The 15,547-nt window shown below is 34.4% G+C and overlaps 1 non-coding gene across 1 annotated transcript; it reads right to left on the bottom strand.

Moving 5' to 3' along the window:
- Positions 1 to 13,550: 13,550 nt before the first annotated feature.
- On the bottom strand, positions 13,551 to 13,657 carry LOC111763415 (U6 spliceosomal RNA). The gene has a single exon (XR_002796292.1). It is a non-coding gene; the product is annotated as a U6 spliceosomal RNA (small nuclear RNA).
- Between the last annotated feature and the right edge of the window lie 1,890 nt (positions 13,658 to 15,547).

Raw genomic sequence — 15,547 nt, 5'->3', positions numbered from 1 at the left:
TGAACCCAGGATCTTGTATGTGGGAGGCAGGTGCTCAACTACTTGAGCCACATTGACTCCTTGGTCTTTATTTTGAGGGTAATTGAAAATAAACAAAGGGAGTTTCTTTGGTGATTGACATAGGCAGGTATATGTCCTAAAATTCACACTGTAAAAATATATGGGAAGATAAAGTAAGGATGTGGAGATAACATTTTTCAGCTATTTCATTTAGACACTGTGATTGGTCTGACAATAATATAACTCTGTAATACCCTGTGGCATTAAGAGGGCATGGTGACTTGGACTCATATGTTAGTTGTAGATATGGAGAGCCCTAACATGAAAAAAGAAAATTTTGGAAGTACTTTGAACAAATAGGATGTAAGGATTATAAGAAAGTGCAGGAATGAAATTTAGGTACTGACTAGGCAGTGCAACTCTTTTCTGATATGAGAAACAAATGAAGACAAGCACTTTGTGGGGAAGAAAATTACAAGTTAAAATTTTGACTATGTGGGCAATAACAGTGAAAAAATAATGAGTGTCTAGGCTGGAAATTGTCTAATTCCTCATATACATAATAATGGGAATCATGTGAATGGACAATATGACCTAAGGAAACAATGGAATGTATTAGAGTTGAGGTCCTAAAACAGAAGTTTGAAAAATACATGAACATATGATAGCTTTCTTGACAAAGGACCCAGCAGAACTGACAGAAAGGCTGTTGGTAAGAAGAAAGATGGACTGAACATGGAAGATAAAGAAGTATATTTTTAGGAGGGAGCTCCACAGAGTTTGCTAAAGCTGAAAGATTAAATAAACTGAGGATAGACAAGTAGTTTTGGCTTCAACTGGGCAAGATATAAAAAAAATCTAATTTTAATACTATTATATTTCAGTTGTATTCAGATTTCTCTGTTCACAAAAAAAGACACTATGAATTTGGAAAGCTTTTTATTGTATGATTTCTTAGGTCTATTTGCTACCCGATGGACTTACTGAAACATCACATCCCTTGTAAAATATTCTGTTTATGCCATCCTCTTGGAGTTAATCATTCTGCCCTTGACTACACAACGAAACTTGAATATAGGTCAGTATATATTTTACCAACACTTTAGCTGATGGTTGATATTTAGCAGTCCTTTTACTCCAGGTTTTATTCCTCTGTGAAACCAGGTGCCTAGTTTACAACTTGTTACAAAGCAACTACTCAAATAATGTTGAACTATTGAAATGATTTTGTTGGCAAATATGAAGTATAGGAATAGAGATGATCTTAAGTTTTTACAATTCAATCTCTTCATTTTCTAGGTAATACTGACAGCCTACAGTATTAAATGTCTTGCCCAGAAAATTAGTTCTTATCAAAGAAGGTTTTAATTATCCTTATATTTCCTAGGTGAAACATTTACAAAAATATGAACATCAGTGCAATTACTATATTTTATTTCAGGAAATAATAAAAAGTAGATGATTTATACCAGCCAATATAGTATTTTCACACAGTAAGTTAAAAAAAGGTGCCTATATATCTCCATTGGGAAACTGTTTTACATCGAGGTGGATATGAACCTTAAAGAGATTTTTTTTCAGATATTCTTGTTCTCTATAAAGAAATATTTGAAGAGGTTTGGAAAAATAGTTCACATATCACATAAAAATATTAATTTTTCCATTTTTATTGTCATGACAATGACAATGACAAAATAAAATATTTTTTATTATTTTGAGACAAAAAGAATACTTTTACATAATAATATTACATGAAGCATGTTTTATATTCATGTTATGTTAAGAAAATATTCATTTTCTCTAACTGCTCTCTGTATAAGTTGGAATATGGTTTCTCATGAACCAAATCATGAAGCTCAATTTCAAACATTCATCTGTGCAAGAATGGAACAATTTCACCTATGGGGAGATTCTGTAATCACATATGGTAATTCTCTTAGGATCAGAGAAAGTGTCTATGATCCCAAAAGTCTCTACCATTGGATTTTTTTACACATAATCATAAAATCCAAAGACTTTAAAAGAAGTGGGGTTATGCAATCTAACCTTCTATTAGCCATTTGTATATCCAAAACAAAATTTCCACAAAGTAACTCCCATTCCTTGAATCAATGATAATGGATTATTCAATTGTAATAGAGTTTGATTCTGCCTTTGGAAAGGTCTAATTGTTGAAAAAGATCTTTATAATGACCTAAGTGATTTCTCTCTATGATCGTTCCTTTTTGTTTCTACTCCTTAAAGCCATACATAGGAAAATCGTATCTCTGTCAAGAAACAACACTTCCAGTGTTTGAAAATGGTTATCAAGTGATCTATACATTTCTACTTCTATAAGCAAAACATTATAATGTTCTTCCTATATTCCTATTGTGAGTTAACGGTTATTATGCTTCAGCATTTTTATCAATATCCTCTGATATAGTCTCCAATTTGATTTTTTAAAAAGATTAATTAATTTATTTCTCCCCACCCCTTGTTGTTTGCACTTGCTGTGTCTGTTCATTGTGTGCTTGTCTTCCTTTTTAGAAGGCACCAGGAACTGAACCTGGGACCTCCCATGAGGGAAGGAGGTGCCTAATTGCTTGAGGCACCTCCACGTCCTACTTTGTTGTGTCTCTTACTATGTTTTCCTCTTTGTGTCTCTTGTTGAGTCATCTTGTTGCATCAGCTTGGTGTGCCAGCCTGTTTCTTCAGCTCACTGTCTTGCTTGTCTTCTTTAAGAGGTACTGGAAACTGAACCCAGAACCTCCCATGTGGTAGGTGGGAGCTCAATCACTTGAGCCTCATCTGCTTCCCTCTAACTTGATTTCATCCCCATTAGTATAACATCTAGAAGTCAATAAACTACTCTAAATGAGATCAAATGAGCTCAGAAAATAGTGCAACTCATTTAATAAATCCATTCATTTAGTGATTATTAATTGAGCACATGGATATGAAAAGCATTTTCAGTGGTCATGATAGCAGTGTCTCTGCCAGCATAGCTCCTACTGCTATGAAACTTTTGCAGTTCTTTGCTCACCATGAGTCTTCCAGTGGTGTGAGGAAGCCACTTCAGAAGACTTCATACTGCAGGTTCCTTCTTAACTTCACTTTCAGAGATGTCCCATTGGTAGCTCGAAAATAGCCACTGTGGAAATGTTTATACTATGGAAATTAGCAAGTTAGTTTTTCCATTTGTTTTGCATTGGAGAACTGGTTCTCCCTCCTACATTTGTGGGGTCCTAACATCAGGTTTTTACTAAAAGACTTAACTGATGATAACTACAACTATAGTTGAACATAACTATAATTGAATGTGTTAATGGTGAACATAACCTGGGCCATTCACAGATATTTCAAAATAATGTTAATTCTCAGTAGTATATTAGTGTATAACATTTATTTTAACTTTATTAATGATAATATGCTGATCCTCTATACATTTATGCATTAATCAATTTTTAATTCAACTTATTCATCCAATAACAATGACACTATTGTGTAAATCAAGCTGTAGGACTTCCTTGTCTTATTCTTCAAGGAAATCAACCCTGAATGGGCTGACTACTCTTTGTATGGAAGATGTTTGCCACTCTCTTTTTTTATTGATTCTTCCAATTCATATAATCTTTATTTCAGTTGTCATCTCCAGTTTAAACCCAAATGTGTTACTAGAATCCTAAGCTATGAAAAATTCAGTGTCTTCATGAGAATAATATTGCCAATGATATGGTAAATGTGATATTGGCATATATTAAATTTACATATTAAGGGAATACCTGTGGTCTTAAGGATTCAGTAAAAGATTCATGACTATCTGAGAAAACTCAAAAACATTCAAGGGAAGTGAATTTGGCTCAATGGATAGAGCATCCGCTTATCACATGGGAGGTCCAGGATTCAAATTCAGGGCCTCCTGACCCATGTGGTGAGCTGGTCCATGTGCAGTGCTTATGCGCACAAGGAGTGCTCTGCCACGCAGGGATGTCCCCCATGTAGGGGAGCCCCATGCACACGGAGTGTGCCCCGTAAAGAAAGTGGCCTGGCACGAAAAAAGTGCAGCCTGCCCAGGAGTGGCACCACACACATCGAGAGCTGATGCAGTAAGATGACACAACAAAAAGAGACACAGATTCCTGGTGCCACTGACAAGAATGCAAGCGGACATAGAAGAACACAAAGCGAATGGACACAGCGAGCAGACAATTGGGGAAACAGGAGTAAGGGGAGAGAAATAAATCTTAAAAAAAAAAAAGCATTCGAAAGACTCTAAATGACATTTCATAAACATTTTATAACCTCAGATGGGTAGGTATCAATCAACTTACGCATTCAATAAAGATCTTTCTAGTTAGAACACAACACTTAAGAGAGAAAAAGTAACTTACTCAGGGTCCTCATACTAAAACTGGGTCTTGGGACAGGATAGGGATGACTTTTCTTAAAAATATACTATGCAGAATATGATGACTGTGACACCTAATTATATTTGCCAAGAGAATAAATGAGAAATAGCTGGCTAAAAGGAAGGTTTTTTGTTTTTGTTTTTGTTTTTGTTTTTGTTTTCTTAAATAAATACTGGGTACAGAAAATGCCTCTGAAATTTTTCTGGAGGTAGAATTGGCTGCTTTTGTTTTATTTTACTTCCTAAAATTTAAGAAAAATTATAATCCACTTGTATTGTTTGGTAGACAAAGCCATTCACTGAACTTAATATGGTAGGTAATCAGTATCTGCAAAGATTATCAAGAAAGTAAAAGGAAACTTACTAATTGTAAACCATAGTTTTATAAATAAAAAAAGTCATGTCTCAGGAAGTGAACAGAAAACCAGTAGAAATAGGAGTAAAGATCAAGATCTGTGGTAAATGGGTACATTTTTTAATAAGTTTCTTATGGAATTATCTGTGGTTCTCTGGGAAGAAAGTTCCCAAGAAAAAATAAAATGGCCAGTCAACCTAAATTCAGTCTTCTCCAAGGTCTGAACCCAGAAATAACAATTTCCTAAAATGCACACCTAATGCCTACTTTCCTTTAGAACATCATGGAGAATTTTACTACCTCTACTCAACTATTTCTGTTAATGCCAGTAGACCAGGTTGGATTTTACATATCTAGCACACCTAAACACCATCTAAGGCTAATAGATCACTATTATAGAGTTCAATATTTTGGTCCTCTAAAGAGCTGCTTAGGTTTTACCACACATTGTCCCTAAAGGTCTTTTGGGCATAGGTATGGGGGAATTTTATTTCAGCTTAATATGCTTTTATACAATTTCTACTTTCTATTTATTAGTAGCATGCAACTTCCTTATTTTAAATTAGGTATGGTATCTATTTTATTCCAGAAAGTGTCTATTTTGTATTTCTTCCTTATAAGTAATGCTGAATGATTCTTAATTAAGTGATTTATTTTATCAGAATCTACTTTCCAAATAACCACAATACACCAAAAATCCTATATTTTCTTCTGTCCATTCTTATTCTCAACACTTAGTTCATTTTTATTCAATATATTCATCCAGTTAATATAAGATTAAATTCTAAAATGCTCCTCAAATTACCCTAGTTGAATTTCCATATAGAAGCATGAAAAAGCCTACATCTCATTAAAGAAACATGGATTTATACCAGGTGTGTTTATAGTAATTGCTATAAAATTGCTTTATTTTCCTATTGATTTCCTATTTGACTTACATATTGTCTTAGTTTGCCACATAGCTGTCAATGCAAGTACTAGAAATGGTTTACTTTTATAATGGTAATTTTATTAAGGGAAAGTCTTACAGTTCTGAGACTGTGAAAATGTTCAAATCAAGATATCATCAGAGGTTTCTCACCAAAGTCAGTTACTGGTGATTCTGGCATTCTGCCATGTAGTAAGGGAAGATGGCAGGTTTGCTGGCCTTTGCAGAGGATTCTGCCTTCCCCTCCAGGTTCACCATCTCCTGGAGCCCAGCTGTGAGCTGTCAGACGTATGGATTATTTCCTTCTAGGTCTCCTTTGTTCTGATTTCTTCCTGAGCCCAGCTGAGATCTATCAGGCTTATGGCTTATCTCTTCAGCCTTGAGCTAATCCATAGGCCCCACCACTCACGGCTCTCTTTCTGTGCTTCTCTGCTCCGCTGATTCCAGTCTTAGGGACCTCTCTCAGTCTCTCAGTGCTTCCCTGTCTTCCTGCAGTCCTCTCTCACATAGCAGGATCAAAAGAGCAGCATTCTTTCTCTGTGTGTCTTCTTTCTCTCTGTGTTTCTGTTTATATAAGGCTCTAGCAAGATAGTGGAGTGCAACCTGAGTCACACCTCACTGACATATTCCAATCAAAAATAATTGAATCAAAGTTCCTTAATCTATTCTAATGTAAATCAAAGGGTCTCACACCCATAGGAATGGATTAGGTCAAAATATAATCTGTCTTTGGGATTCACTAAATTCAAACTGTCACACATTTTTTTTTAATCCATTACTGTTAAGTCATAACATTATACATTATCTTATTTTCTATACCAATAATTAATGGAGAGCTCACATTCTTTTTCATATCAAGTTGTCCAATATTCTTAGATTATAATTCTCTAAGGTTACACTGAAAATTTATTTTGATTTTCCCAAATTATGAGTGGAACATTGTGTGAATCTGTGTTTCTTGGATATTTCATCTTCTCTTATTATTTTTTTTTCAATTTTTATTCTGTTAACATAAATACAACCTTTCTCCTTTTAATCACTGTCAAATATAGAATTCAGTGATGTAAATTACAAACATAGCCTCATGCTGCCACCATCACCATCCATTACAAACCTTTTCTATTACCAAAAACAGAAACTTTGTACCATCTAAGCATTAACTCCCCATTCCCAGCAACACCCCAGCCCCTGGTAACCTGTATTGTAGTGTCTGACTCCCATGATTTGCATGTTATAAGTCTTTCATATAAGTGAGATCATATAATATTTGTCCTTGACATTCCATTATTTATTCAGTGTATCAATATCTATTAATTTCTTCCTTAATGTTGGTATTTAAAAGTGGTCCATAATTTTATTTCAGTTTTGGATACCAGGGTCCTTAAGCGTTCCAAAGAGATATTACAATTATGTTTGTCTTGATGCTTTACTTAGAACAGAATAGCTCTACAGGAAAGCAATGCCTGTATTCTTCTTGAGTGAAGCTTACCCTCAAAATACCAGATCAACTGCAATTTCATGAATGCTTATTTTCCTTGGCATGATTGACTTGTCAACAATGGATACTGAGAAAGGGATAAAGGCTAATCCCCTATAACATTTAATTCAGGCTGACATCCTACTCCTTAGTCACAAATGACTACAGAAGTTTTCACTTCCTCAAAAAAATCATTTTCAGGGATTTGGGATTTGGAGCCCTTGCTTAAAGAAAACCTTTACCTGACAATCCCATGAGAAAGGGGCTGCTCTACGAATATTCATGTAAATTAATGGAAACAACAGATATCTATTTGTTTATTAAAACTTTCCCTAGAGTAGAAGACAAAGAGTTTGTCCAAATGTTTATGTTTAGTCGTTTCAGGTGCTGTGGTAGTAGAATCTTCCTTCTCTTTGGTCTTAGAGTCCTCTCTTTCTGTGGTAATTTCCATATACTGCATTGGATTTTACAGTTCAAAACACATGCCCTCTTTATGGCAGAGATGACAGCATATAGAATGAGTGTTGCTTCTTCCTCCTGGCCATGTTACACTAACTCCTATTACATTCTGACCGACTACTTTCAAATTCACAGATAGAAAGCACCTTATGATTGTTTTTCAGTTATTGCCTCTGACAAAATCACATGATATCTCAGTGACAAGCCATGGCAAAATCTTAATCTTCCATTTTTATATTTTTTCTCCACTGTAGGTGGGTCACATCATCAAGGTTTTAAAGGGGAGCTGTTACCACAGCATATTATTGCTTTTTCCAGAATGAAACAGAAGAACCATTTCTTTTTGCCTTCTAGCTCAACTTATTGCCTTTATAGGACATTCCAGCATTGCCTTTTCTAAAACTTGTCAATATTTACACTCATGCTTGCAGTAACTTTGGTGTGGTTCATGGTTAAGGAAAGTTAAGAAAACAATGAGAATGTTTCATATGGAAAGATGTAGGCTCTCAAATGGTCCTTATGTTGTTTTTTAGATGTCTTGAAACTACCTTCTGCTATAGTGGTAAAAATGTTGCTCACAAAAGATACTAAGGTGAAGTTATATGTGGAAATGATCTGGTTGGTGCATTAATCAAAGCAGAGGTCATTTCCTTTATGAGTCCATTCTTTGACTCATCTTGACTCAAGCAATCTCCTCTGTCATGTCTCTATCTTGGTCAAATATTTTACTACTTACTGTATCTAGAGCCTTTGCAATGTGACTTTAGAGATCTTTTACAAAAATGTAGAGTCTAATTTTCCTTTCCTTGAATCTTGACTCTCCTTTTGACTTGATTTGATCGATCAAATGAGACAAATTATAGTATGTCAATTCTGGTCATGGACTACATCAGGGCTTGTGAACTTCCCCTCAGCCTCTTGGGACCCCTGCTTCTGCCATGTAAACAAGGCACAGTTAGCCAGTAGGGGGGATGACAGATTGTAGAAATCTGAGCAGAGTTCCACAGTAAAGGATTTCCTTTATTTCTACCAATATTTACAGTAACAAAACTCTTGAAAGCAATATTAAATGCCTATCAGCGTGGAAGTGGTTGAATATAATGATTAATTTATACAATAAGCTACCTGTGGCTAATAAAAATGGTAGTTTTCCTTGAAGAAGATTTTATTTATTTTTTAAATTTATTTTATAAACTCAAACAACCTTATCAATTTTCAGCATTATGAATGCAATAGGGTTTTGTGTTTTGTTTTGTTTTGATTTTTAATCCTTAGCAAGATCACATAGTCTCCCAAGGAAATAAGAGAAACCACCTGCATTTGATTCCTGGAACTGTTGAAACAAACTACCATAAAGTGGGTGATTTAGAAATTTATTCTTTCATAGTTCTGAAGTTTAGAGTTTTGAAATCAAAGTGTCAGCAAGGCTGATTCTTTATTGTGGCCTAGAGGGAGAATCAATTCCGTACCTCTCACATTGTGGGAGTTGCCAGCAATCCTTGGTGTTCTTGGCTTGAGACACATCACTCCAACGTCTGTCTGTTCTCATATGGTGTTCTTTCGAGGTATCTGTCAGTTTCATCACACGGTTTGCTTATAAAGATTTTAAATCATTCAATTTAGAAGCCACCTTAATACAACCTCATCTTAAGTAATTGAATCTGCAAGGACCATTTTTCCAAATAAGGTCACATTGTGAGATCGGGGTGGACATGGATTTTGTGTGGACACTATTTAACCTAAAAAAAACACTTAAGGTTTTAAGATTTTTCTGTATTGCTTTGTTTTGGTAGTAATCCTACGGACTACCTTTCATCTCAGATACATCTGGGTTTTATTTTTATGAAAACTGAGTTTGGAATGGTTATCTACTTTACAGATTGCTGAAGAATAGTCCCATAATTTTTTATTGAATAATTGAATTATTTCTTTTCTCCAGTATTTAAAATCTTATTTATCAAATTTTTAAATTTCCATGGTTATTTGGTCTATATATGCATTATGTTGTTTATATTATGTTTATTTTATTTCTTAATTTTTCAAATATTTAATTAATGGAGGTTTACAACAATATTTATAGTAGAAAGGCTAGGATATTGCATTATATTTTTATATACTTTTTGCTTAAAGATACTTAGATTATATAAATGTTCCATAAAAATATAGGGATTCCCATATGCTCTGCTCCCTACTTTTCCCAAATTTTCCCACATTAACAATATCTTTCATTAGTGTGGTACATTTGTTACAATTGATGAACACATTTTGGAGCATTGCCACTAAGTGTGGATTATAGTTTTCATTGTAGTTTACACTCTCTCCTGCACAATTTTGTAAGTTAGGACAAGATATATAATGGCTTGTACCTGTCATTGCAATGTCATTCAGGACAATTCCAAATCTTGAAAATGCCCCCGTTTTACACCTGCTTTTCCCTCTTCCTTCCCTCAGAACCTCCAGTGGCCATTGCCTCCACATCAATGATAAAAGTTTTTCTATTGCTAGAATAATAAAAAGTCTATATCAGAATAACAGTAAATCTACCCTAGTCTATCATTCATTCACCAGTCCTGATTATTCTGGGATAGTGTTGCCCATTTCACATCTAATTGAGAGGAGGCTTAGATCCCATGGGGCAGATGGATGGGATTATCTTCTCTTTGTAGTTTCAGACTCTCTCTGTTTCTTGGGATGGTCATTGTCCATCATCATCTCCTTGTTAGTTGTCCTGGGTGAGTCCAATGAACTGGAGAATAGATGTTGCAACTCTGTTGAGATTCAGGGGCCAGCTGGCACACAGGTAGCCAAAAGATTTAAGTCTCTTGGACATACACTTACCAACTCCAGTACTAACTACAGGTTCAAATAAAATGGGCAGAAGAGCCATGTGTAGGGAAATCACAAATAAGTCCAACTCTTTCATACTGGGGAGCATAAATTCCCTATAAGGCCCACTGGCAGGATCCAAACTTCTGAGCTGTCAGCCCTGCCTGTAATGTCTGGATATCTCCAGAGTCCTCAGGATCCCTGCTATTTGAGGTAATATTTATTTTGGCATTCAATGAGACCCTGCTGAGATGTGCATAAGCATAACCTCTGGAATGACCTCCCAACTCACTTTGAAGTCTCTTAGCCTTATGAACTCATTTGTCTTTATCATTTTCCCCTCTTGGTAAAGGTCTTTTTCCAGTTGCATTGCTAGTTGGTGTTTGGTAGTAATCCCTCAGTGCTAGGGAGGCTCATCCCTAGGAGTCATGTCCCATACTGGAGGGAAGGTAATGCATTTATATACTGAGTTTTGTTTAGAGAAAGGCCACAATTGAGCATTATTTTTTAAAGATTTTTTTTTTATTTAGCCAGGTTTAGTTCTCCAAAAATTTTAGAATAACTTTGTTAAGTTCCAAAAATAAAGATTTTTTGTTTTTTCTCTAAATTCCATTTTATTTATGCAATTAATTTAGAAAGAACTGATATTTTAAATATTATGCTATCCTCACTAAGACAGGTTCTTTAGTTAGAAAATTCTTCTTTATATGCCTAAGAACAATTTAACCTTCTCCTCACAGATATTTACTCTTTTTCAAGTAAAGTTTATATTGAAGTATATTCATCACCCTTTTTTCTATTTTAAGTGTAATCTTTTTCTCAAATATTTCTCACTTGATGCTGTATCAACATAGCTATTAATTAAATAAATTATTTATGTAACCAGGAATATTATTTTTTCCAAACATTTTTTACATGATTTGTATTCAAGTTATGAGAATTTAAATTATTTCCATATTTTAAATTACAGATTTCTTTCCTTTTAATTGTATTGCCTAATACCATATTGTCAATAGGTAATATAATATATATTATTGATCTCTCTATTTTGATCTTAAGGGAAAATTTTCTAGTTTATTACCATTTACAAGATGAAAGATTTTAGCTTAATATTTTCCTTTATTTTTTATATATTTATTTTTTTGCCTCTTCAAGGGAATTTCACCCAAGGCACATTAAATGTATTTCTTTTTCTCTAAAGTAAGAAGGATGTGAAATTTTCTCTAAAAGAACTTTGCAGCTGAAGTTACATATGTTTTCTTCTTTGTCTTATTATCATGACCAATTTTTAGATTTCTTATTTATGAACAATCTGTCCTCTTTGTATAGAACCTACTTTGGCAAGATACCATTTATTTCAGTGCATTGTTGAATTCCATTCCCTGCTTTGCTTTTCCTCATATATGATATTAGTCTCAGATTTGTTTTTGAAGTTTTGCTCTTTTTTATGTATGGGTATTTCCAGTTGAAATAAATTTTAAGGTTTTTTTTTTTTCTGCCATCTTGAATACTTTAAATAATATCTGATCTTGGAATTTTAGAAAGTATTCATGTTGGAATCCTTCTGGTCTAATATTCTATGTGTGTGTTTGGGGGGCAGGAGACAGGTAATAGAAGCACTTCAATGATTTCATAAATCGTCCATGCTTATATGTCTACATCTATCAGTAACAATACAAACATTTTATATTTATTAGAAAATCATGCGTTATGGATAGATTTCCAAATACATTTTCATGAAAACTTGAAAAGTACTCTAATTCTATGATTTTCTCTGCATGCGTGGCTAAAGTTTTGCTTAACAGACATTAATATATTTTCATTTACATTGCGATGTCTCTTTATTCATGTGCTTTCCCTTACTTTGTTGACCATTTTGCCTATAGTTTTGCCCTATACTATTGTGTTAGTCTTCCCTTGCTGCCATAACAAATTATCACAAACTTAGTTGTTAGAACAGCACAAATTTATTATCACACATTTTTGTAGGTTAGAAATCCAACATGAGACTCACTGGTTAAAATCAGGGTGTCTACTGGGCTGCATTCCTTTCTGGAACCTTAAGAGGAACATCTACCTTGTTGCTTTTTCCAGCTTCTAGATAGCTCCTGCATTCCTTGTATCTTTCCTCCATCTTAAAAGTCCCTAACCCTTCTTCCATTGACGCATCTCTATCTGACCACAGCCAAGAAAAGTTCTGTACTTCTAAGGATTCATGTGATTAGTTTGGGCTCATTCACCGAATCCAGGACAATCTCAACATCTCAACCTTAATCAAATCTGCAAAATCGCTTTGTCATTTAAGGCAACATGCACAAGGATTCTGAGGTCCAAGAATTAGGATGTAGACATCTTTGGGGAAGGCATTATTCTGCCTACCTCAATTATCTTCCACCTTCTCTTCTCCTCTCCTAATTTAAAAAATTTACATGTTTAATGTATGCTCTATTAGAATCAATAGCATTATAATTCTTTAGTAATTATTCTTCTAGTCTATTGAATTTAAGATATTAAAGATTAGAATATTATTCATTAATTCTATTAATATTTTGAGCATTTATCTTTGTCTTATTTTATCTACTTAAATTATAACATTCACTAAAATGGAAAAAAAAAGCTTCTACTATCTTGAAGCTTACATTATAGTGAGTGTGCAGACAAAAAATAAGTAATACATAGTATGCCACAGAGCGATAAGTGCTATAAAGGAAAATAAAGAGAGAGAAACTGATAATAAAATGGAGAACATTGAACCTGCTTTCTTTGTAGGGATTTTCTAACTAGTTAGGTGATACTTGAGCAAAGATGTGAAAAACTGAAGGAATGAGACAGGCAGATATCTAGGAGATATCTAGGACATTCCAAATGCTAATACACTGAGGTGAAACTTGCTTGGTTAGGTAAAAAAAAACATAAATGAGACCGAAGGAGAGCAGCATACTGGGAGAGATGGAACAAGGGGCAGAATAGGGGAAGGAGGGTTGGAGATACAGCTGTGGGCTAGATCCAGGTCCTTGCTGGATTGCTATAGACTTTTACTTAAATTGGTGAAATAGTGGGTTTACAAAACAGTAATGCATAAATTGTAGGATTCTCATATACCACCCTATTATTAACACCCGCAGAATGCTTCACAAATTTGTATGTCAAACTTGTACAGGGGCCATGCTAATCTTTCCTGTATCGTTCCAATTTTAGCATGACTGCTGCCCAAACAAGCAAACTATAGATTTTTGTAAGAAGTTTACCTTTTACTAGGAGTGAAATGTTAATCCATAGGAGTGTTTTGAGCAGAATATCCCATGACTTATTCTATATTTATGCTGACTGTTGTATTGAGAAAAATCTTTAAGTAAGCTGAGGGGAACAAATATACTAGTAAGGAGACTATTGAAAGAATCTACACGATAGATAATAATAGCTTGGATAGCAATGTTAGCAATCATAGTTATTTAATTCTGAATATATTTTAAATTATAGCCTACAGAATTTACTAATAGACCCAATGCAGGATACGAAATTTAGTGACAGCTCCAAGAGAACTGTATCAGGAACAGGTTTGGAGGAAGGAGGGAAAGATATGAGTTGGGTTTTTTATATTTTGTGTTTGAATTTCTTCTTAAATATCCAAGCAGAATATGAGATGGGCAGTTGAATACTTGAGTCTTGATCCTAAACTGAAGACAGAAACTTGAAAGTAAACATAGAGAGGTAAAGTCAGGAAGATGTGTGCATATCACAATAAAAAAGTTCCGGAAGCAAGCCCTGGTGACTCCTATATTTATAGGTTACATAGTTGAATAGAAATCAGCTGAAAGAAAAAAAAGGTAAAAAGGTCGGGATCAAGGAGAATTTAGACAATCTTGTGATATCTTAAAAGCCAAGAACATGGGGTTGGGTGAAAGTAATGATTCAAAAAAGACTGCAGGACTTTTTTCTTCACAATTGGAAGGATGAAGTTGCAATATAATAAAATGGGACTGTTGAACTAGAGAACGATTTTAAGGAGTTTTTTGTTGTTGTTGTTTATTTTTTCCCTATAAAGAGAAAGAGAAAAGGAAGTAGATTATGTGTATATTTTTATGATAGGAAATAATATAAGTAATTGGTATACTGACTGAAATAATAGCAAAAAAAAAAAAACACAAAACACCAAAACAAACATAGTCAGCACTTAAAATTTTCTGAGCCCTATGAATTTGCACAAAAATTCCATTTAATCCTAACAACAAACATGCCAGTTATTATCTTCTTCCCCTTTAAGGAGGTGGGGAAACTGAGAAAATGAAAGATTAGTTACCTTGTCCAAGTCCACAGAGCTATTATGTTGCAGAGCCAAGATTTAAACCAGGCAGTTAAACTCCAAGGTGCAATCTTCCTTCAGTTTAGGAGGGAAAAAAAAGATGGTGCAGAACAAAGAAACGACAGTTTCTGGAGCAATCTTCTTAAATAGAGACCAAGAGAGAATTTCATATTAAAGTAGGATTGGATTTACATAGTAGAAAATAAGAGTTCATTGATGATAAGAGGAGAAGGAGAACATATGAATGTCATTGTCTCAATCTTGAAGGAATAGTGGTTTAAGATTGTGGGAGTTCTCCTCTGATTGCTTATATTCTCTCAGATCATCATTCAATGTGGGTGATAAGTCAAAAGTGAAAATGAGGGATGATATTTTGGGTGACTCAGAGGAGAGTAGACGTAGAGTAGTCATCTGGGAGACTGGGACCTGAAAGAGCTAAAATGATGTGGTAAGGTTGCAGCCACCCTTAAGAAACCTCTTGATAAATTAATGTGCATGAATTTAAAGTAATACCTTACTGCATATTTGAGTTGTTTCCCTTACTATACAACTGCATTGGCACAGGCACCTTCTGTTTCAGGTTCAAACTATTCAGGATAAAATTTCAAAGATTGTTTCTGATAGAAAGATTGCATTTATTTTTCAACATTCTTAATTTAGTCACATCTCCCTAGTAGCCATCCTCACTTTCACCCTATCTGAACAAGGAGAAAGATAGGCTTTTGACTATGATTCTATCAATTAACAGGAGGAAAAGAGTCCATCATTTGTGAATAGCCATGTCCCCATTCTTGGAAATCTATCCATGG

Source organism: Dasypus novemcinctus, chromosome 4 (genome assembly GCF_030445035.2).
Source record: "Dasypus novemcinctus isolate mDasNov1 chromosome 4, mDasNov1.1.hap2, whole genome shotgun sequence".
In the NCBI taxonomy this organism is placed as follows: Eukaryota; Metazoa; Chordata; class Mammalia; order Cingulata; family Dasypodidae; genus Dasypus; species Dasypus novemcinctus.
The sequence above is the reverse complement of the archived record's forward strand: the minus strand, read 5'-3'. Positions and strand labels throughout refer to the sequence as shown.